Here is a 24,402-nt window from a genome sequence, read left to right on the forward strand (position 1 = left end):
GGTTGGATCTCCTTGCTGTCCAAGGGACTCTCAAGAGTCTTCTCCAACACCACAGTTCAAAAGCATCAATTCTTCAGTGCTCAGCTTTCTTTATAGTCCAACTCTCACATCCATACATGATTACTGGAAAAACCATAGCTTTGACTAGATGGACTTTTGTTGGCAAAGTAATGTTGCTGCTTTTGAATATGCTATCTAGGTTGGTCATAGCTTTTCTCCCAAGAAGTAAATGTCTTTTAATTTCATGGTTGCAGTCACCATCTGCAGTGACGTTGGAGCCCCCCAAAATAAAGTCTCTCTGTTTCCACTGTTTCCCCATCTATTTCCCATGAAGTGATGGGACAAGATGCCATGATCTTAGTTTTCTGAATGTTGAGGTTCAAGCCAACTTTTTCACTCTCCTCTTTTACTCTCATCAAAAGGCTTTTTAGTTCCTCTTCACTTTCTCCTATAAGGGTGGTGTTATCTGCATATCTGAGGTTACTGATATTTCTCCCAGCAGTCTTGATCCCAGCTTGTGCTTCTTCCAGCCCAGCATTTATCATGATGTACTCTGCACAGAAGTTTAATAAGCAGGGTGACAATATACAGCCTTGACGTACTCCTCTTCCTATTTGGAACCAGTCTGTTGTTCCATGTCCAGTTCTAACTGTTGCTTCCTGGCGGCATATAGATTTCTCAAGAGGCAGGTCAGGTGGTCTGGTATTCCCATCTCTTTCAGAATTTTCCACAGTTTATTGTGATCCACACAGTCAAAGGCTTTGGCCTAGTCAATAAAGCAGAAGCAGATGTTTTTCTGGAACTCTCTTGCTTTGTCAATGATCCAGCAGATGTTGGCGATTCGACCTTTGGTTCCTTTGCCTTTTCTAAATCTAGCTTGAACATCTGGAAGTTCACAGTTCATGTATTGCTGAAGCCTGGCTTGGAGAATTTTGAGCATTACTTCACTAGCGTGTGAGATGAGTGCATTTGTGCGGTAGTCTGAGCATTCTTTGGCATTGCCTTTCTTTGGGATTAGAATGAAAACTGGCCTTTTCCAGTTCTGTGGACACTGCTGAGTTTTATTCAATTTTCTTTAGGTATTAAGATTTTTTAAAAATATATATAACTGTTTAATGTTATGAACTCCCCTACAGGTAGCTTTTGAAGAATCCCTAAATTTTTAATTTTTACTCAAATGCATCATAATCCATTTTCATTTCAAAATATTTTCTAATTTTCCTTTTCATTTCTTTTTTGAACTATAAATTATTCATAAGTGTATTATTTAGTTCCCAATATATGAGGATTTTCCAAAAATATTTCTCTTATTGATTCTAACTTAATCCTACTGTTATAAAAAACATATAGGTATTGACTTTTTTGAATTTGTCAACAATTGTTTCATTGCTTGGAATATGGTTTATTTTGATGTGTCCAACACACACTTGAAAAATTTGTGTAATCTGCTATTGTTGAATGGAGTGTGAACTAGGTCAATTTAGTTAATGGCTTTGCTGTCTGAGTATTTTATACACGTAACAAGTCCTCTGCTTGTTCTATCAGTTATTTACAGAGGAGCATCGAAGTCTTCAGTTGTTCTGTAGCTTTGTCTTCTTCTCATTGAAATCCCATCAACGTTTGCTGTATGAATTTGCAGCTCTGTAATAAAATGCATATTTAGGATTGTAATGTTCTCTTGAACAATTCACACCTTCAGAATTGTAAAATGGTCATTTTTACCTCCAACATTTCTTATTCTGAAATCGAGTTTGTCTGATCTTAGCGTAGCCGCTTCATCTTTCCTTCAGTCTGTATCGTGATGTTATATCCTCTTCCGTTCCCTTATTTTGAAACTATGTCTGCTTAAGCATCAATTCTTGCATGTATAGGTCTTGTTTATATATCCAGTATGACTGCCCTTGCTTTTTAAGTGGTTTGCTTAGAATATTTGCATTTCATGTGATAGGCAATAGAGTTAGATTATAATCTATCATTTTGCTATTTGCTTTCTATTTGTTTCATTTTTTAAAATTCTCTTTGTCTCTCTTTTTTTGGGGATTGGGTATTTTTTGTTTTTGTTATATTTTTATTGATATTAGCTATCACATTTTTGTACATAATTGCTTAGGGTTATTAGTATACCTATTTAGCTTATTAGTTTACTTTCAAATGATATTAGAACCCCTTATGTGTTGTATAAGAGCTTATAACAACGTGTTTTCATTTACCCTCTCCTGCCCTTTGTGGTTTTGTTATGTACATTTCACTTTGACATAGGTTAAGAATCCCAGCATATCTCTTTATTTTTTTGTTCAATATTCAATTATCTTCCAGATAAACTTAAATAAATAATAAGGAAAAATTTATACATTCACTCATGTAGTTTCCATTGCTGGTGATTTCTTTCTTTTGTGTAGATTAATATTTTCACTCAGTACCACTTTCTTTCTTCTCAAGTACATTCTTTAACTTTTTTTGTTTCTTGGTACCACAGATCTGCTGGAGATGTGATCAGTTCATCAACTTTTATATTTCTGAAAGAGTCTTTGCTTTTATTTTTGAAATATGTTTCCTATGTAGGGAATTCTAGACAATCTTCTTTTTTACATTTCAACATTATAATGGTGCTTTTTCTCTTTTATTGGCTTCAGTGAAGTATCTGTTGCCCTCTTTATCTCCGGCCTTCTGTAGGAAATGTGCTTTTTTTCTCTTGATGTTTTCAATATTTTCATCTGTTGTAGGTTTTGAGGAATTTGATTATGATGCTCCTTACTATAGGTTTCTTCACGCTTGGTGCATGAGTTCTTTTTTTAAACTTCTTTTATATATGTGGGTTTATAGTTTTCATCAAGCTAGAAAAGTGTTCACCCATGGTTTCCTTACATTTTTTTTCTCACTCATCCCCTTCTGGGGACCTCAATGTAATACATGCTAGGGAGTGATGTCACCAAATCACAGAGCAGAAGACTCTAGCCACTGTCCCCAACAGAAATCAACGTTAGACAGCGCTCCATGAACAGAAACTCCTCCAGGAGAGCTCAGGAGCACACATAGGAAACCTCGGCAGCACAGTGAAACAGAAAGCCTGGGGATAAACCGCAGAGAAGGGGAAGGAAGCGACAGCTTCATGTTGCTCACATCATCCCCTCCTCCGGACTGATGCTGGTCAGTGCTGAGAGGGAACGCCCCAGCTCAGAAGAGTGCCCCTTGCCAGGAAAGGCAGAGGAGTGCACCTGACCAGCTTCCTCAGCCTCCTGAGGGCACTTCCTGGAGGACCCTCTTTGGACCCACCCCACCCAGAGACCCAGCGAGGCTGAGGTGAACAGCAGACAGTTGGGAACAGGAAAAGGGCAGTGGCAACCAGTAAGAGCCACGTGGCGGGAGTGACCGTGGTGCCCAGGGGCATCCTATACAGGGTGGCCCAGTGGGCTTTGCAGCTCAAGAAACCAAAGGCCAGCACAGCCACCACGGACAACCCCCGCCCCAAACCTGCAGACTTCATCACGGATGCTTCTTTCCTATCGGTTTCATCTTTGCAGATGCCAGCAGCTTGAGCATCTCCGTCCTCCCCACCCTCCAGCTCCCCCTGGAGTGCAGGATCCACACTGGCAGTCAACCCTGACTTCTGCAGCAGCGGGGTGGGGGGGCAACACACCCTAGATCGCTGCAGCGGACTCCACAGCCATGTGCACACAGTGGGCCCGCACCTCCCGCTGCGCACCTGCACGCCGCTGGCCTGAGCCTGTCACAGGCCGCCATGCCACGTGTGTACCTGTGATGAGAGCCTGCAGTCACAGTAGAGTACCCCTTCCCGCAGACTGCTTGTGGACCCAGAATCAGCCTTCTCTCCTGACACTGGCAAGAACTGTTGGGCTCCCCTGCAGCTAACCCATCTATCCACGTGTTTGCATCTCCTTGACCTTGCTCCCAAGTGTGCCAGTGGGAATGCCCAGCAGTCACGGGAGTGCCTGTTGACAGCAAGGGTGCCCACAGCTGCAGAGCCTGTGCACTCGAGCAGAGCCGCTGCTGGGGGCCCTCAGTCGATATGTGTGTCTAGCCCGCCCTCGTCGCTACACAGGCTGCAGCTCGGCTTGTGTGCACCGCCCTGCAGGCCACCCCGGCTGCCCTGCCCCGCTCCCTAACTGGTGGGCACAGAAGTGCTTCCAAGGACCCCACCAGCTCTTGAAGCCTCTGCAGGCCTCTTTAGCTGTCTAAGAACGCTGAGAACCATGCGAGTGTCATGGTCCCCATCAGCCTGAGCTTTCCAGACCTTAGAAACCCCAGACGCAGAGCCGCCACGTACTCTTGCATTTAGAGCCCTGCAGCCTTAGACCCAGGGCCACAGCAAGCTCTGGTGGGTCTCTCTCCACAAATGGTCTTCCTACTGAAGTCAGTCTGTAGAGACGGAAAGAGGTGACCGCTGCTTCAAATGTGCAGATACCTACACAAGGCTACAGGAATCACAAAGCATCAAGGGAAACACGACATCAGCAAAGAACTCAGTAAACCTTCATAACCAGGTTGTTGCTGTTGTTCGGTTGCTAAGCTGTGTCCAGCTCTTTGCGGCACCATGAGCTGCAGCATGCCAGGCTCCCTGTCCTTCTCTGTCTCCCGTAGTTTGCTCAAACTCATGTCCAGTGGGTTGGTGATGCTATCTAACCATCTCATCCTCTCCAGCCCCCTTCTCCTCCTGCCCTCAATCCTTCCCAGCATCAGGGTCTTTTCCAATGAGTTGGCTGTTCGCATCAGGTGGCCAAAGGACTGGAGCTTCAGCTTCAGCATCAGTCCTTCCAATGAATATTCAGGGTTGATTTCCTTTTGGATTGACTGGTTTGATCTCTTTCCTGTCCTAGGGACTCTCAAGAGTCTTCTCTAGCACCGCAATTCAAAAGTGTCAATTCTTCGGCACTCAGACTTCTTTATGGTCCAACTCTCACATGCACACATGACTACTGGAAAAACCATAGCTTTGACTAGACAGACCTTGTCAGCAAGGTGATGTCTCTGCTTTTTAATACACTATCTAGGTTTGCTACAGCTTTCCTTCCAAGGAGAAAGCATCTTTTAATTTCATGGCTGCAGCCACTGTCTGCAGTGATTTTAGAGCCCAAGAAAATAAAATCTGTCTACTTTCTCCTCTTCTGTTTGCCATGAAGTGATGAGACCAGATGTCATGTGTTAGTAATTTGAATGTTGAGTTTTAAGCCAACTTTTTCACTCTTTTACCCTCAACAAGAGGCTTTTAGTTCCTCTTTGCTTTCTGCCATTAGGGTGGTATCATCTGCATATCTGAGGCTGTTGATATTTCTCTCGATTCCAGCTTATGAATCATCCAGGCTGGCATTATGCATGATGTACTCTGCATATAAGTTAAATAAACAGGGTGACAGTATAAAGCCTTGTTGTACACCTTTCCCAATTTTTAACCAGTCAGTTGTTCCATGTAAAGTTCTAACTGTTGCTTCTTGACCTGTATGCAGGTTTCTCAGGGGCCAGGTAAGAAAATCCTACTACAGGTAATCTAAAATCCCACTAGATAGCTAGTGGGAACCTGCTATATAGTTCAGGGAGCTCAGCTCTAAGTTCTGTGATAATCGAGGGGGGTGGGATGAGGGGGTGGGAGGTAGGTCCAAGAGGGAGGGGATGTATGTACACATATAGCTGGTTCACTCCGTTGTGTCACAGAAACTAACACAAGGGAGTAATGCAACTATACCCCCAAAAAATAAAAATAAAAGGTGCAAAATATGACATCAAAACCAAAACATCTACAGGGGAGTGAAAAAACAGACTTTTCATATGCAATTGAAATTAATACTAATTAGTTTTAAACTTAATATGTATCACCTCCCTGGTGGCTGAGATGGTAAAGACTTTGCCTCCAATGCGGGAGACCTGGGTTTGATCCCTGGGTCAGGAAGATCCCTTGGAGAAGGAAATGGCAACCCACTCCAGTACTCTTGCCTGGAAAATCCCATGGATGGAGGAGCCTGGTACGCTACAGTCCATGGGGTCACAAAGAGTCAGACGTGACTGAGCAACTTCACTTTCACTTTAATTTTCAGTTTTAAATAGACTGTAGTGGGCTTCCCTGGTGGCTCAGTAGTAAAGAATTCGCCTGCAATGCAAGAAATGCAGGTTTGATCTCTGAGTCAGGAAGATCCCCTTGAGAAAGAAATGGCAATCCACTCCAGCATTCTTGCCTGGGAAATCCCATGGCCAGAGGGGCCTGGGGGGCTACAGTCCATGGGGTCACAAAGAGTTGGACACAACTGACAACCAACAACCATATGTTTATATAATGATCTATGTATAGGGCAATAACGAAGCAAAAAATCCATAGTAAATACTAGAGAAAGCAAAGGGGATCAAAGTATACCATTCAGGAAAAGCATCTATTTGTAAAGGAAAACAGTGAGAGGAAGAAAGGAACCTCAAAATAGTCAGAAAACAACAAGATGGCAGTAGTAAGCACTTACCTATTAATTATGTCACATATAAATGGATTAAATTCACTAACAATGAAAAAGACACAGAGTGGCTGAATTGCTCACAAAACAAGACCCAACTATACGCTGCCTGCAAGAGACTCGCTTCAGCGTTAAGGACACACAGGCTCAAAGTGAAGCAGTGGGGAAAATAGGCCATCCAAATGGAGAGCAAAAGAGAGCAGGGCAAACTTCTGTCTGGTAAAAAAACTATAACCAGAGACAAGAAAGGTCATCACAGAGCAATAAAGGGACAATTCACCAAAAGGAGAAAAGAATTATAAAATACATGTGCTCAGTCGTGTCCTATCATTTGCGACTCCGCGGACTGCAGCCCGCCAGGCTCCTCTGTCCGTGGGATTTCCCAGGCAAGAATACTGGAGCGGGTTGCCATTTCCTTCTCCAGGGGATCTTCCCGACCCAGGGACGGAACCCACGTCCCCTGCATCTCCTGTATCCACAGGCTAATCCTTTATCACTGAGCCCCCTGGGAAGCCCAAAATATATGTGCACCCAACATCAAAACATCTAAATATATTAAGGAAACACTAACGGATTTGAAGAAGAAGTAGACAAAATGCAATAATTATAGGGGACTTCAATACCATGTTTTCAATAATGGATAGGTCATCCGGAAAGAAAATTAATAAGGAAACATATATATCTTAGACCAAATGGATATGTACAAACATATACACAACATTCTATCAAACAGCAGCACCAATAAATGCCCTTCTCAAACGCATTGCAGGTTGTGTTTATCCCCCCGAACTCTTATAGTTCTATCTCCTCAAGAGAGGAAATGTTCTAGGCTACACCTGATCTTCTGTCCTGATCTCATGAACTGGAGTCTCATCCAAGTCAGTCAGTTCAGTTGCTCAGTCGCGTCCGACTCTTTGCAACCCCATGGACTGCAGCACGCCAGGCCTCCCTGTCCATCACCAACTTCCAGAGTTTATTCAAATTAATGTCCATCGAGTTGATGATGCCATCCAACCATCTCATCCTCTGTTGTCCCCTTCTCCTCCTGCCTCCAATCTTTCCCAGCATCAGGGTATTTTCCAATGAGTCAGTTCTCCGCATCAGGTGGCCAAAGGATTGGAGTTTCTGCTTCAGCATCAGTCCTTCCAATGAATGTTCAGGACTGATTTCCTTTAGGATGGACTGGTTAGATCTCCTTGCTGTCCAAGGGACTCTCAAGAGTCTTCCCCAACACCACAGTTCAAAAACATCAATTCTTTGGCACTCAGCTTTCTTTATAGTCCAACTCTCACAACTATACATGACCACTGGAAAAACCATAGCTTTGACTAGATGGACTTGTTGGCAAAGTAATGTCACTGCTTTTTGTATGCTGTTTAGGTTGGTCATAACTTTTCTTCCAAGGAGCAAGAATCTTTTAATTTCATGGCTGCAGTCACCTTCTGTGTTGATTTTGGAGCTGCCCCCTGAACCCCCCCCAAAAAAGATTGTCTTTGTTTCCACTGTTTCCCCACCTAGTTGCCATGAAGTGATGGGACCAGATGCCATGATCTTAGTTTTCTGAATGTTGAGTTTCAAGCCAACTTTTTCACTCTCCTCTTTCACTTTCATCAACAGACTCTTTAGTTCTTCTTCACTTTCTGCCATATGGGTGGTGTCATCTGCATATCTGAGGTTACTGATATTTCTCCCAGCAGTCCTGATCCCAGCTTGTGCTTCATCTGGCCCAGCGTTTCTCATGATGTACTCTGCACAGAAGTTAAATAAGCAGAGTGACAATATACAGCCTTGATATACTCTTTTCCTGATTCGGAACCAGTCTGTTGTTCCATGTTCATTTCTAACTGCTGCTTCTTGACCTGCATACAGATTTCTCAAGAGGCAGGTCAGGTGGTCTGGTATTCCCATCTCTTGAAGAATTTTCCATAGTTTGTTGTGATCCACACAGTCAAAGGCTTTGGCATAGTCAATAAAGCAGAAATAGATGTTTTTCTGGAACTCTCTTGCTTTTTTGATGATCCAGTGGATTGTGGCAATTTGATCTCTGGTTCCTCTGCCTTGTCTAAAAACCAGCTTGAACATCTGAAAGTTTGTGGTTCACATATTGCTGAAGCCTGGCTTGGAGACTTTAGAGCATTACTTTACTAGCGTGTGAGATGAGTACAATTGTGTGGTAGTTTGAGCATTCTTTGGCATTGCCTTTCTTTGGGATTGGAATGAAAACTGACCTTTTCCAGTCCTGTGACCACTGCTGAGTTTTCCAAATTTGCTGGCATATTGAGTGCAGCACTTTCACAGATCATCTTTTAGGATTTGAAACAGCTCCACTGGAATTCCATCACCTCCACCACCTCCACCTTTGTTTGTAGTGATACTTCCTAAGGCCCACTTGACTTCACATTCCAGGATGTCTGGCTCTAGGTGAGTGATCACACCATCGTGATTATCTGGGTCATGAAGATCTTTTTTGTACAGTTCTTCTATATATTCTTGCCACTTCTTCTTAATGTCTTCTGCTTCTGTTATGTCCATACCATTTCTGCCCTGTACTGTACCCATCTTTGCATGAAATGTTCCCTTGGTATCTCTAATTTTCTTGAAGAGATCTCTAGTCTTTCCCATTCTATTGTTTTCGTTTTTTTCTTTGGATGATCACTGAGGAAACTTTCTTCTCTCTCCCTGCTATTCTTTGAAACTCTGCATTCAAATGGGTATATCTTTCCTTTTCTCTTTTGCCTTTTGTTTCTCTTCTTTTCACAGCTAAGGCCTCCTCAGACAGCCATTTTGCTTTTTTGCATCTCTTTTCCATGGTGATGGTCTTGATCCCTGTCTCCTGTACAATGTCATGAACCTCTGTCCATAGTTAATCAGGCAATCTGTGTATCAGATATAGTCCCTTAAATCTATTTCTCACTTCCACTGTATAATCATAAGGGATTTGATTTAGGTCATACCTGAATGGTCTAGTGGTTTTCCCTACTTTCTTCAATTTAAGTCTGAATTTGGCAATAAGAAATTCTTGATCTGAGCCACAGTCAGCTCCCAGTCTTGTTTTGGCTGACTATATAGAGCTTCTCCATCTTTGGCTGCAAAGAATATGATCAATTTGATTTCAGTATTGACCATCTGGTGATGTCCACGTGTAGAGTCTTCTCTTGTGTTGTTGGAAGAGGGTGTTTGCTATGACCAGTGAGTTCTCTTGGTAAACTCTATTAGCCTTTGCCCTACTTCATTCTGCACTCCAAGGCCAAATTTGCCTGTTATTCCAGGTATTTCTTGACTTCCTTCTTTTGCATTCCAGTCCCCTATAGTGAAAAGGACATCTTTTTGGGGTGTTAGTTCTAGAAGCTCTTGTAGGTCTTCACAGAACCGTTCTAGTTCAGCTTCTTCAGCTTTACTGGTTGGGGCATAGACTTGGATAACTGTGATATTGAATGGTTTGCCTTGGAGACAACAGAGATCATTCTGTCGTTTTTGAGATTGCACCCAAGTACTGTATTTTGGTCTCTTTTGTTGACTATGATGGCCACTCCATTTCTCCTAAGGGATTCCTGCCTGCAGTAGTGGATATAATGGTCATCTGAGTTAAATTCACCCATTCCAGTCCATTTTAATTCATTGATTCCTAAAATGTCGATGTTCAGTCTTGCCATCTCCTGTTTGACCACTTCCAATTTGCCTTGATTCATGGACCTAACATTCCAGGTTCCTATGCAGTATTTCTCTTCACAGCATCAGACTTTACTTCCATCACCAGTCACATCCACAGCTGGGTATTGTTTTTGCTTTGGCTCCATCCTTTCATTCTTTCTGGAGTTATTTCTCCACTGATCTCCAGTAGCATATTGGGCACCTACTGACCTGGGGAGTTCCTCTTTCAGTATCCTATCATTTTGCCTTTTCACACTGTTCATGGGGTTCTCAAGGCAAGAATACTGAAGTGGTTTGCCATTCCCTTCTCCAGTGGACCACATTTTGTCAGAACTCTCTACCGTGACCCATCCTTCTTGGGTGGCCCTACAGGGCATGGCTCATAGTTTGATTGAGTTAGACAAGGCTGTGGTCCATGTAATCAGATTGGTTAGTTTTCTGTGATTGTGGTTTCCAGTGTCTGCCCTCAGAAAGAGAAGGATAAGAGGCTTATGGAAACTTCCTGATAGGAAAGACTGAGGGGGAAACTGGGTCTTGTTCTGATTGGTAGGGCCATGCTTAGTAAATATTTAATCCAATTTCTGTTGATGGGTGGGCTGTGTTCCCTCCCTGTTATTTGACCTGAGGCCAAACTATGGTGGAGGTAATGAGGACAATGGAGACCTCCTTCCAAAGGTCCCATAATGCACTACTACACTCAATGCCCCCAGCCCTGCAGCAGGCCACCGCTGACCCACGCCTCCACTGGAGACTCCTGGACACTCATGGCAAGTCTGGGTCAGTCTCTTGTGGGGTCACTGCTCCTTTCTCCTGGGTCCTGGTGCCCACAAGGTCCCCTTTGTGCCCTCCCAGAGTCTGTTTCCCAGTCCTATGTAAGCTCTGGAGGCGCTATGGTTGGGTTGATGGCGACCTCCTCCAAGAGGGCTTATGCCACACCCGGGTCTGCTGCACCCAGAGCCCCTGGCCTGAGGCAGGCCGCTGCTGACCCGGACATCCTCTGGAGGTGCTCAAACAGCTCTGGCTCAGTCTCTGGGTCCTGGTGCGCAGAAGGTTTGTTTGAGCCCTCTGAGTATCCCTGGTGGGAATGAGTTTGATTCTAAACGTGATTTCACCCCTCCTACTGTCCTGCTGTGGTTGGTGTGATCAGATTGGCTAGTTTTCTGTGATTATGGTTTCAGTGTGTCTGCCCTCTGATACCCTCTCGCAACATCTACCATCTTACTTGGATTTCTCTTGCCTTGGACGTAGGGTATCTCTTCACGGCTGCTCCAGCAAAGCGCAGCCGCTGCTTCTTACCTTGGATGAGTCGCCCCTCCTGATCTTGAATGTGGAGTAGCTCCTCTCGGCCGCTCCTGCGTTGTTGCAGCCTGGCGCTCTAGGTCACCACTCCTGACGTTGGGTATGGGGTAGTCCCTCTTGCTGCGCTTCCTGTGTGGTCCATCGCAGCCACTGCACTACCATAATCACAGAAAACTAGCTAATCTGATCACACCGACCACAGCCTTGTCTAACTCAATGAAACTAAACCATGCTGTGGGGGGCCACCCAAGATGGGCGGGTCATGGTGGAGAGGTCTGACAGAATGTGGTCCACTGGAGAAGGGAATGGCAAACCACTTCTGTATTCTTGCCTTGAGAACCCCATAAACAGTGTGAAAAGGCAAAATGATAGGACACTGAAAGAGGAACTCCCCAGGTCAGTAGGTGCCCAATATGCTACTGGAGATCAGCGGAGAACTAACTCCAGAAAGAATGAAGGGATGGAGCCAAAGCAAAAACAACACCCAGTTGTGGATGTGACTGGTGAAAGAAGCAAGGTCCAATGCTGTTAAGGGCAATATTGCATAGGAACCTGGAATGTTAGGTCCATGAATAAAGGAAAATTGGAAGCAGTCAAACAAGAGATGGCGAGAGAGAATGTCGACATTCTAGGAATCAGCAAACTAAAATGAACTGGAACAGGTGAATTTAACTTCAGTTCAGTTCAGTTCAGTTCAGTCGTTCAGTCATGTCCAGCTCTTTGTGACCCCATGAATTGCAGCACACCAGGCCTCCCTGTCCATCACCGACTTCCGGAGTTCACTCAGACTCATGTCCATCGAGTCCGTGATGCCATCCAGCCATCTCATCCTCTGTCGTCCCCTTCTCCTCCTGCCCCCAATCCCTCCCAGCATCAGAATCTTTCCAATGAGTCAACTCTTCACATGAGGTGGCCAAAGTACTGGAGTTTCAGCTTTAGCATCATTCCTTCCAAAGAAATCCCAGGGTTGATCTCCTTCAGGATGGACTGGTTGGATCTCCTTGCAGTCCCAGGGACTCTCAAGAGTCTTCTCCAACACCACAGTTCAAAAGTATCAATTTAACTCAGATGACCATTATATCTATTACTATGGGCAGGAACCCCTTAAAAGAAATGGAGTAGCCATCATGGTCAACAAAAGAGTCTGAAATGCTGTACTTGGAGGCAATCTCAAAAATGACAGAATGATCTCTGTTTGTTTCCAAAGCAAACCATTCAATATCACAGTAATCCGAGTCTATGCCCCAACCAGTAATGCTGAAGAAGCTGAACGGTTTTATGAAGACCTACAAGAGCTTCTAGAACTAACACCCCAAAAAGATGTTCTTTTCATTATAGGGGACTGGAACACAAAAGTAGGAAGTCAAGAAACACCGGGAGTAACAGGCAAATTTGGCCTTGGAGTACGGATTGAAGCAGGGCAAAGGCTAATAGAGTTTTGACAAGAGAGCACACTCATCATAGCAAACACCCTCTTCTAACAGCACAAGAGAAGACTCTATACGTGGACATCCCCAGAAGGTCAACAACGAAATCAGATTGATTATATTCTTTGCAGCCAAAGATGGAGAAGCTCTATATAGTCAGCCAAAACAAGACTGGGGGCTGACTGTGGCTCAGATCATGACCTCTTTATTGCCAAATTCAGACTTAAATTGAAGAAAGTAGGGAAAACCACTAGACCATTCAGGTATGACCTAAATCAAATCCCTTATGATTATACAGTGGAAGTGAGAAATAGATTTAAGGGACTAGATCTGATACACAGATTGCCTGATTAACTATGGACAGAGGTTCATGACATTGTACAGGAGACAGGGATCAAGACCATCCCCAAGAAAAAGAAATGCAAAAAAGCAAAATGGCTGTCTGAGGAGGCCTTACAAGAATAGAAGTGAAAAGCAAAGGAGAAAAGGAAAGATATACGCATCTGAATGCAGAGTTCCAAAGAATAGCAAGAAGAGATAAGAAAGCCTTCCTCAGTGATCAATGCAAAGAAATAGAGGAAAAGAACAGAATGGGAAAGACTAGAGATCTCTTCAAGAAAATTAGACATACCAAGGGAAATTTTCATGCAAAGATGGGCTTGATAAAGGACAGAAATGGTCTGGACCTAACAGAAGCAGAAGATATTAAGAAGAGGTGGCAAGAATACACAGAAGAACTTACAAAAAAGATCTTCACGACCCAGATAATCATGATGGTATGATCACTCACCTAGAGCCAGACATCCTGGAATGTGAAGTCAAGTGGGCCTTAGGAAGCATCACTATGAACAAAGCTAGTGGAGGTGATGGAATTCCAGTGGAGCTATTTCAAATCCTGAAAGATGATGCTGTGAAAGTGCTGCACTCAATATGCCAGCAAATTTGGAAAACTCAGCAGTGGTCACAGGACTGGAAAAGGTCAGTTTTCATTCCAATCCCAAAGAAAGGCAATGCCAAAGAATGCTCAAACTACCACACAATTGCACTCATCTCACATGCTAGTAAAGTAATGCTCAAAAGTCTCCAAGCCAGGCTTCAGCAGTACACGAACCGTGAACTTCCAGATGTTCAAGCTGGTTTTTAGAAAAGGCAGAGGAACCAGAGATCAAATTGCCACAATCCACTGGATCATCAAAAAAGCAAGAGAGTTCCAGAAAAACATCTATTTCTGCTTTATTGACTATGCCAAAGCCTTTGACTGTGTGGATCACAATAAACTGTGGAAAATTCTGAAAGAGTTGGGCATACCAGACCACCTGACCTACCTCCTGAGAAACCCATATGCAGATCAGGAAGCAACAGTTAGAACTGGACATGGAACAACAGACTGGTTCCAAACAGGAAAAGGAGTACGTCAAGGCTGTATATTGTCATCCGGCTTATTTAACTTATATGCAGAGTACATCATGAGAAACGCTGGGCTGGAAGAAGCACAAGCTGAAATCAAGATTGCTGGGAGAAATATCAATAACCTCAGATAAGCAGGTGACACCACCCTTATGGCAGAAAGTGAAGAGGAACTAAAAAGCCTTTTGATGAGAGTAAAAGAGGAGAGTAAAAAAGTTGGCTTGAAACTCAACATTCAGAAAACTAAGATCATGGCATCTGGTCCTATCACTTCATGGGAAATAGATGAGGAAACAGTGGAAACAGTGTCAGACTTTATTTTGGGGGGCTCCCAAGTTACTGCAGATGGTGATTGCAGTCATGAAATTAAAAGATGCTTACTTCTTGGAAGAAAAGTTATAACCAACCTAGATAGCATATTCAAAAGCAGAGACATTACTTTGCCAACAAAGGTCCATCTAGTCAAGGTTATGGTTTTTCCAGTGGTCATGTATGGATGTGAGAGTTGGACTGTAAAGAAAGCTGAGTGCTGAAGAATTGATGCTTTTGAACTGTGGTGTTGGAGAAGACTATTGAGAGTCCCTGGGACTGCAAGGAGATCCAACCAGTCCATTCTGAAGGAGATCAACCCTGGGATTTCTTTGGAAGGAATGATGCTAAAGCTGAAGCCCCAGTACTTTGGCCACCTCATGCGAAGAGTTGACTCATTGGAAAAGAGTCTGATGCTGGGAGGGATTGGGGACAGGAGGAGAAGGGGACAACCGAGGATGAGATGGCTGGATGGCATCACGGACTTGATGGACATGAGTCTGAGTGAACTCTGGGAGTTGGTGATGGACAGGGAGGCCTGGTGTGCTGTGATTCATGGGGTCGCAAAGAGTCGGACACAACTGAGCGACTGAACTGAACTGGACTGGACTGTCCTGCTGGGCCCTCTCCTTTACCCCTGGATGTTGGATGTCTCCTCACAGTCGCTCCAGCGCCGCGCAGCTTGTAGTCAGCAGTCTGAGGCACTGGTATACCTGACTTTGTTTGTCTTCTATCTTCCAGGGTTTACTTCTTATTACCTGATGTCTAACTTCTTGAAAATCACCGCTTTATACATTTTTTTGTTCTGGATTTTGGCGACCATGAAGAAAAAAAGCACAACGCAGGGGAGAGAAAGATCAACATGGAATAGAGTATAGATCTGGAAAGACAGCTCTGGACTCTCTACGAGTGACAGTTTGAAGAAACAATAATGGTACTGAAGAAGTGAGCCGTGAGGCTATCCTGGAGAAGAACATTTGAGGAGAGAAATAAGCAAAGTGAAGCAGAGTGCTAGGAACATGATTTATAACAGCCAGGATGTAGAAGCAACCTAAATATCCATCAACAGGACTGGATAAAGAAGATTTGGTACATATGTAGAATAGAATAATAGTCAGCCATAAATAGAAACAAAATTGTGCCATTTATAGAGATGTGGATGGACCTAGAGACCGTCATATAGAGTGAAGTAAATCTTAAAGAGAAAAAATATATAGGATATTAATACTTATATGTGGAATCTAGTAAAACGGAACAGATGATCTTATTTGGAAAGCACAAATGGAGACGCAAATGCAGAGAACAGACATATGGGTACTGAAGGGGAATGGGGTGAGTGGGATGGATTGGGAGGTTTGCATTGACGTGGACATGTGTATATGTGTGTACACACATATGTGTATATATGCACACACACACATGTATATACTCTTGATACTATGCATGAAATAGATAAGCAGTGAGAACCTTCTGTATTGCTCAGGGAATCCTACTCAGTACTCTGTGGTGACCTAAATGGGAAGGCAATTCAATGAAAGGGGGGTGTATGTCTAGCTATAGCTGATTCACTTTGCTGTATAGAAGAAACACACGGTGAAGCAACTATACTGCAATAAAAATAGATGAATGAACAGTGATGGGAGCACGATTGCCCCCTCCTCAGTGCTGTGCAGGTCATGTGCCTGAGTCAGTTAAGGGGCCACGGAGACGAGCCTGGAGAGAGCCAGGTGCTCCAATCACAGGAGACTCGTAGGAAGGAAGCACCTTGGATTTCATTCTCAGTGCGATGAGAAGTTATTGTTGGATTTTTAGCAAGGGTGTACATTTGGAAGCAGCAGATTTAACATTTTAAAAGCTCACACTAGTTGCTAAGTAGAAAACTGATCATAAGGGGTCAAGAGTGGATTCCAGTTTGGTAAGGGTAATAGCACTGGAGGTGATAATAAATAATTCAGTTCTAGAATATTTTAAAGGGCATGCTGATAAGATTTGATAGAGTGAATGTGGGATCTGAGGCCAAGAAACGAGTAAAGACGTATTCCTGAGATTTTGACTTCAATGATGGTCTCATTTCCTAACAGAGAGAAGAGTGTTGTCAGAGAGAATAAAATTATGTAATTTTGTGATGCAAGTGGAAATGTCAGGTCGGCAATTGGAAATTCAAGTCTGGAGTTCACAAAGAGGTTAGAGATATTCTAGAATCATCAGGGTACATGTGGTGTTGTGCAGGGGGTTCAGTAGGAAGTGTGAGGCTTGGAGAAGTCCAAGTACTGAATGGTGGTACATCTTCAACTTCAGAGGCTGGAGAATTGAGCTGAATCAGCAAGAGACCAATATAGGAGCAGCCAGTAAAAATGAAAAGCCTGACATCCTGGAAGTCAAGCATAGAAAGCAGTCCAAGAAATAGAGGCACCCCACTCCAGTACTCTTGCCTGGAAAATCCCATGGATGGAGGAGCCTGGTAGGCTGCAGTCCATGGGGCTGTTAAGAGTCGGACATGACTGAGCGACTTCACTGTGACTTTTTACTTTCATGCATTGGAGAAGGAAATGGCACCCCACTCCAGTGTTCTTCCCTGGAGAATCTCAGGGACGGGGAGCCTGGTGGGCTGCCGTCTATGGGGTCACACAGAGTCAGACACGACTGAAGCGACTTAGCAGCAGGGACTTCCCTGGTGGTCCAGCGGTTAAGAATCCATCTTGCAATGCAGGGGACGCAGGTTCCATCCCTGGTTGGGGAACCAAGACACATCCCATGGGTCATCTAAGCTTGCACTCCATAACAAAGATCCTGCCTGATGTGATAAAGATCCTGAGGCAGCCAGATATAGAGAAAAAAGAAAGAAGCGGGGAGGGATCAGCCCTATTGAGGGTTACAGAGAAAGATAGAAACCGAGAATTGATATTTGATTATCCAATACGAAGGTCTTTAGGAATAGCTCATTTATCTTCTCACCAGCCTCAAATATCAGAGGTGTTGCATTTATTAAATTAAATTCTGATGAGATTGAAGGTCTGTGGTGTACCCACGTTCTCTCCTTCTCCTGAGTTTGGTTGAAAATTTTGCTCATTTGTTTGTGTCTGAATCAACAGGTACCCTATGCTTTCCGTTTTCTCCTCACCGGTTTCTTGATGGTCAGTGTGGAATTATGGGGGCCCTACCATCTTAGGGGCAACAAGAGTCATTCCTAGAAGGGCTGACCTAGCAGTGGGTGGGCTTGCCCTGTGCTCAGGGAGTTACTGTCTCTTGACCAAGACCTAAGAAGCTATTCAGAGTTTCTTTCTTTATTTTGGAACATCATCATACTCTATATGTATCCCCAAAGATGCTAGGAATGCGCAAGAACCAAAAGGTGCAGCTTGATAAAGAACACTCTCCTTTTCACTTTGTTAAAAATACTATACTCCATGCGTGATTAAAAACAGCAAGAAGGGGACTCACATGGTGCCCCGGTGGTCAGGACTCGGAGCTTCCACCTCAAAAGGCAGGGGTTTGATCCCTGGTGGAGGAACTAAATCACTCATGCTGTGGGGAGCAAAGCAAAAGAAAAAAAAAACAGCAAGAAAAGAATTTAAAATAAAATAAGTGTCAAACCTATGGTCTTGCTTGTGCTTTTTTTTAAAAACCTTAAATTAATTTTTATTTAACCACTGGAAAGGAATTTCAAGAGAAACATCTCCTAAGAAGCTCATGGATATACTCAATGTTTTACACACACGGTTCAACATGTCGGTTTGATTTTTAACTTTACAAATGCAGTTGCCTCGTTTAAGCTGCCGTCCATGTGTTCGCAGAGTCGGACTGAGCGACCGAACAACAGCATTAAAGCTACTCCGCTCTTTGTGCCTGAGTTGACTCCACACAGCACATCTTGTTTTCCCATCATTATCTAGATGCCATCTTGGATGGCTTAAATAACCCATAAGTGATATAGTTTCTAAATGAAGCAAGCTTTGTTTTTCAGATATGATCGCTTTAGAGAAAAAGTACTGTGAGAGCTTTGAAAGGTCAGAAAATGTGGGTGTTTGGTATAAATGTTCATTCCACTGGTGTCAAGGGCCCAGCCCGGGAAGTTCTTCAACCACGCGTACAGCTCCTACCCCATCAGAGGTGCAGGGAGCTAGCTGGCCCACTTGAATGTCCTTCCTCCCAAACTTACAAAGAAAACACTCCAATTATCTGACTTGAAAGTGAATAAAGAAAGAAATGAGGAAGAAAAGTCAGTTGCTTTTCCACCATATGACTTCCTAAGTTTGAAATCGATAGTCCTGAAGAGACTGGTAGCAGCCATGCTTTAAAGGACCGCCCTCAGCTTCTCTCAGACAAGAGGCGAGGGCGTAAGTCCAGAAAGAGCCTCTCCCCTACTTTATTAGGACTCTGATTCTTCTGTTCTTGTTTAGCCTTTAAGTTGTTTCTAACTCTTTTGTTATTCCATGGACTGTAGCCAATCAGGCCCCTCTGTCCATGGGATTCCCCAGGCAAGAATCCTGGAGTGGGTTGTCATGCCCTCTGCCAGGGGATCTTCCTGATTCAGAGATCAAACCCACGCTCTTGCATTGGCAGGCACCGAGATTCTGGTGGCTCTGATGGTAAAGAATCTGCCTGCAATACAGGAGACCCGGGTTCCATCCCTGGGTGGGGAAGATCCCCTGGAGAAGGGAACGGCAACCCACTCCAGTATTCTTGCCTGGGGAATGCCATAGACAGAGGAGCCTGATGGGCTACAGTCCACAGGGTCTCCAAGAGCTGGACACGACCAAGCCACTGACATCTCACTTCTTCATTTGATTCTTAGCCTTGTTTTATGTTCCTCTTGGTGATGGCCAGTTTTATGTGTCAACTCGACAAGCCTTGGGGTGCCAGAGGATACATGATTTCTGGGTGTGTCTGGGAGGACGACAGCCGACATTAGCGCTGAGTGGGTGTCTCAGTAAAGTTGACGCCCTGCCCCAGCATGTGTGTGCGAGGCTCATCCAGTCCCGAGGGCTGAACAGAATGATGGACAGAGGAAGTGGGAGCGCTCCCTGCTTTGCTTCACTGCTGAACTGGGGCATCTCTTCCGCCCCCAGGCTGGGGTTTCCATCATGGGATTTTCCCTGGTTCCCAGGCCTGTGGGCTCAGACTGGATTGCACCACCCACTCTCCTGGGCCTCCAGCTTGCAGATGGCAGGTCACGGGGACTTCTAAGCCAGTTTCTCTCTCTCTCATCACTCCCTCCCTCCCTCTCTTGTTCTCTCTCTCCCCACTTCCTCTCTGCTCCCCCTCCCCCTCTCCCCTTCCCTTTCTCTGTTGGTTGTAAGTGAAATCATATGATATTTGCCTTTCTGACTTATTTCACTTAGCATAATACTTTCAAGGTCCATCCATGTCGTCCCAAATGGTGGGATTGTATTTTTTTATGGCTGAGTAGCATTCAGTTGTATACATACACCTCATCTTTTTATCCATTCATCCATCCATGGACACTTAGGTCGTTTACATATTTTGACTGCTGTAAATAATGTGCTATGAACATTGGGCTACATATAGCTTTTCAAATTGGTATTTTCATGAAGCTGCTGCTAATTCCAGTTGGCTATGAACCCATATTGCTACCAAGTAAAGCTGATGTTTCATATGTTGCAAAACAGAGATATTGAAAAAGGTACATTTTTTTTCTTTTTTAGAATCCTAACTAATATACCCTTCCTTTGGGTCCTTGAGCATAACACATCAAATAAAAGATGCTAAAATATCTCCAAATGTGCTGGCTCCTCCAACTGGACCTTCAGAAACGTACTTTGTTATTGGAGAATTTGAATTCAGTAAGGGAGCTTTGGGCTTCCCTGGTGGCTCAGACAGTGAAGAATCTGCCCTCAATGCAAGAGACGTGGGTTCAATCCCTGGGTTGAGAAGTTCCCCTGGAGAAGGGAATGGCAACCCACTCCAGTGTTCTCACCTGGAGACTCCCATGGACAGTGGGGCCTTGTGGGCTACAGTCCATGGGGTTGCAAAGAGTCAGACATGACTGAGTGACTAAGCACGTAAGGGATCTTCAGTGAGCTCTCCTGAGATAACTTGTCTGGATCTGCAGATCTGAATGCTTTAATCAAGGGTAGAGAGCTTCCTTTCATGAAGGTTTTCATCTGGGTAGGGTAAGCTAGGCAGTGGGTACCAACAGCCTCAACCTCACGGAGACTTAGAAGAACCAGGTTTGCTTCTTGCTTCTACTGCGAGGGTTGGCAGGGGGTCTTTCTCTCTCTGCCATTGCAGTCTACTCAGCGATCAGATATAGTGCTGCCTCCAGGATCGCCTGCCATGGGAAAGGAAACCCAATGACCCATACCCCGGATCTTAATGCTGCCCCTCAGAAGTCACACGTTACTGGTGCTCAAAGTTTATAGGGACAAGCAAGCAAGAGGGCAGAACTATTCAGGCTGGAATAGAGCAACAAGAAGCATGTGGCAGTTCCCAGGGCTCCTGGCCAGGTCACCGCACTGTGGTTAGAGACAGAGCTGCCAGGGTCTGGGGCTGTAACAGCTCCAGGGTTAATGATCCAAGGCCAGGAACACAAGTCAGGAAGCGCTCCAAGAAGGGGGGACCTGAGGTGAGGCTTAGCTGGGTAAGTGCAAACTTCTGAGCCATAACAAAAAGATTAACTAGGCAGACAGCCAGGCTTCCTGAGTCTCTGAACGGATATCCAGAGCTTTCTTCCTCCAGCTGACATTTATTCAGATGTTAATTCCAATGGACACAGACTATCTAGTTCTCTATGTGCGTGCCTAGTCTCTCAGTCTTGTCTGGCTTGCGACCTCATAGACGGTAGCCCACCAGGCTCCTCTGTCCCTGGGACTTCCCAGGCATGAATACTGGAGTGGGTGGCCAAGTCCTCCTCCAGATGATCTTCCCAGCCCAGGGATCGAACCTGCGTATCCTGTCTCCTGCCTTGCAGGAGGATTCTTTACTCACAGGAGCCACCTGGGAAGCTCCTAGTTCTCTAGAGCCTCATTTTTATGTTCAGTTCCTGACCTCAAAGATCTTCAAACCAGGTAGATTCCAACACTTTCAAGTTATTTCATCATCTTATAGAAATGGACACTTAATTTTACTGTGTATTTCATTTCTACCAGACATTTTATATGAAAGCAGTTTAATTCTGTTATTGATCTAGAGGTGAGGTGTTAGGTATTCTTTGAGAACTTTCTCTCTGCTAGACATTTAATATATGCGCTACATCATTTGATTTTCACGTCAAGCCTGTAGATTTGTCATGAGCAATTTGATGCTTGGAGACTGTTACCAACAGCTCACCACATTCAAAGCTCACGCATCACATGTTGCACCTAGGTGCTCTCACTTCATTCTCATAACCACCTTCCCTGGTGGCTCAGTTGGTAAAGAATCCACCTGCAACACAGGAGACCCTGGTTCGATTCCTGGGTTGGGAAGATTCCCTGGAGAAGGGAAAGGCTACCCACTCCAGTATTCTGGCCTGGAGAATTCCATGAACTGTATAATCATGGAGTCACAAGAGTTGGACACAACCACCTTAGGTAACTATAAAAAGGTTAGTAACTTTGCCAACAGTCACAAAGCTAAAATAGAGAGGAGCGGATTTTGGATTAAGTTTGTGTTTGGCAGACCTATTCCATTATGCCAAGCTGTCGTTTGTTAAAAAGAGACTCTAAACTAAGAACAACTTTTTAAAAAATCTAGTTTATCATATCAATGCTATTGATTAAGACTTCAGTTAAGTTGGACTCTTACAACTATAACCATGGCTAACCTGCCCTCCACTTATTATTATTACTCTTTTTTAGTCTAAATTGACACTTGAATGTACTACCCCCTACTAGCAAGGATTAATTTATGACAGAAAATCCTACCCACTGTTGTTTCAAGCATGAAGGTGTTTATCGCTTTCTTAACAAGAAGATTGGAGTTGATTTACCAAAATCCTGGATTGGTATTTTGTAATTTTGTGGGGCTTCTTACTGCTGCCACCTAGAAATGATGCTTCGTATTCATCATGTTTTATGGACCTAAGCAAGGGTCATGGCAAGCTTCCCAGGTGGTGCTAGTGGTAAAGAATCTGCCTGCAATGCGGGAGATGTAATGAGATGCTGGTTTGATCCCGGGGTCGGGAAACTCCCCTGGAGGAGGGCATGGCAACCCACTTCAGTGTTCTTGCCTGGAGAATTGCAATGACAGAGAAGCCTGGTGGGCTACAGTCCCTGGGGTCGGAAAGAGTCATACACGACTCAAGTGACTTAGCACACACACAAGGGTCATGGCAGCTTGAGGAGAGAGAACGAGACACATCACTAAAGCAGATGATTCCTGGCTGAGACATCAGAGGGCGTGGGTGGAAGGCAAAGGGGATTTAAGGAAGAGCAGAGGAAAGAGGGAGGGAGAGAGGCCTCCTCTGGCTCTTCCATCTGGCAAGAAGCAAGTTTTCTAAGAGCCTGCCCAGCAGGAGGGTGGTTCCTAAGTCCACATTGCAATCCCTGCATCTGAGGGAGCTTGGAGAACGGAAGTACCTGTTTGTTTCAAAATATATCGGCGGTGGCAATTGTCCAGAATTTGTTGCGGGTGATGAAAAAGAGAGAAGTTAGCTTAACCAACTCTGATTATCACCGTCATCCTAGCCACAGTCCAGTGATTCCAAATCAGTTTATTTCTATTCAGCCCTGGAATTCATCCTATTACCCGGTTTCAATATCACATCTATCTTTAATTTGAAATTCAAAAATTCTGTCATCCCTTTTACCAACAAACTCTTCCGGTTTGGTTCCTGTATTAAAGTGCCATGAATTAGACTTTTAAATTTTTTTTTTTTTTTTTTTTTACAAAGAATGTTCCAAATTTGAACCTTTGTACCTTTACATCTCACTCCCATGCCATGCCCACCACCACAGTCGGGGTGGGGACGTCAAGTCTACACTGCATGTGCAGCCTGTCCCTTCCCTCCGCCTCCCTCTGAAAGTCCTTATTTTCAGGCACCATCCTTTCTCATGTTGCCCACAGCAACGGCATCCAGCTGTTTCTTTCCCTTGCATTCTAGATTCCCTACAAGACACTGTCTGCAGAGTCCTAGGAGATTTAAACAGTGTAAATCCGATTATGCCGCTGTCTGTCTTAATGGCCTTCCTGTTGTTCTGCTCTCAGATCCCTCCTCAGGGACCGTACCTCGCCGGGCTGAGAACTTCCCGAGGAAAGGGGCTGGAGCTTCGTTCACATCTCACGTGGACCAAACCAGGGCGGTGCCTCCTATATACTTCCTTGTATTTGTGTGCAGGTGTGTGTATTAGGTAAATGAATGGATGGCGGTACTGCAAGTAATTGTCATCAGAATACCTAAAATGTCTGTAGTAAAAGTTCTTTGAACGAGTTCTTCCCTTTCGTGGAAAGGGTATTCCAAGGGCCTCTTTGCAATATTATGTGGATAACAGGGGCTTCGGGGGGGGGGGGGCGGGGTAAAGAAGCGGCCTGCCGATGCAGGGGATGTAGGAGGCCTGGGTTCGATCCCTGGGTCAGGAAGCTCCACCGGATGAGGACTTGGCAACCCGCTCCAGTATTCATGCCTGGAGAATGCCCTGGACAGAGGGGCCTGGCGGGCTGTGGTCCATAAGGCCACAAAGAGTCGACGTGACTGAAGTGACTTGGCATGTGGGTAACAGGATAGTGTGGCAATGAGACAAGACAGTATTGACCGACCTAACTCACATTAGTACTGAGCTAATGTGTATGAGCCCATGTCCAGCTAATAGGCTAATTTCAGTTCTGCTGTTTCACAGGGTCTTCAACTGTAAGCATTAAAATTTTGTCAAAAGCTGTTACTCAGGTCCATCATTTTACCATCTTAAGATGATGCTTCG

Source organism: Capra hircus, chromosome 16 (assembly GCF_001704415.2).
Source record: "Capra hircus breed San Clemente chromosome 16, ASM170441v1, whole genome shotgun sequence".
Taxonomy (NCBI): domain Eukaryota; kingdom Metazoa; phylum Chordata; class Mammalia; order Artiodactyla; family Bovidae; genus Capra; species Capra hircus.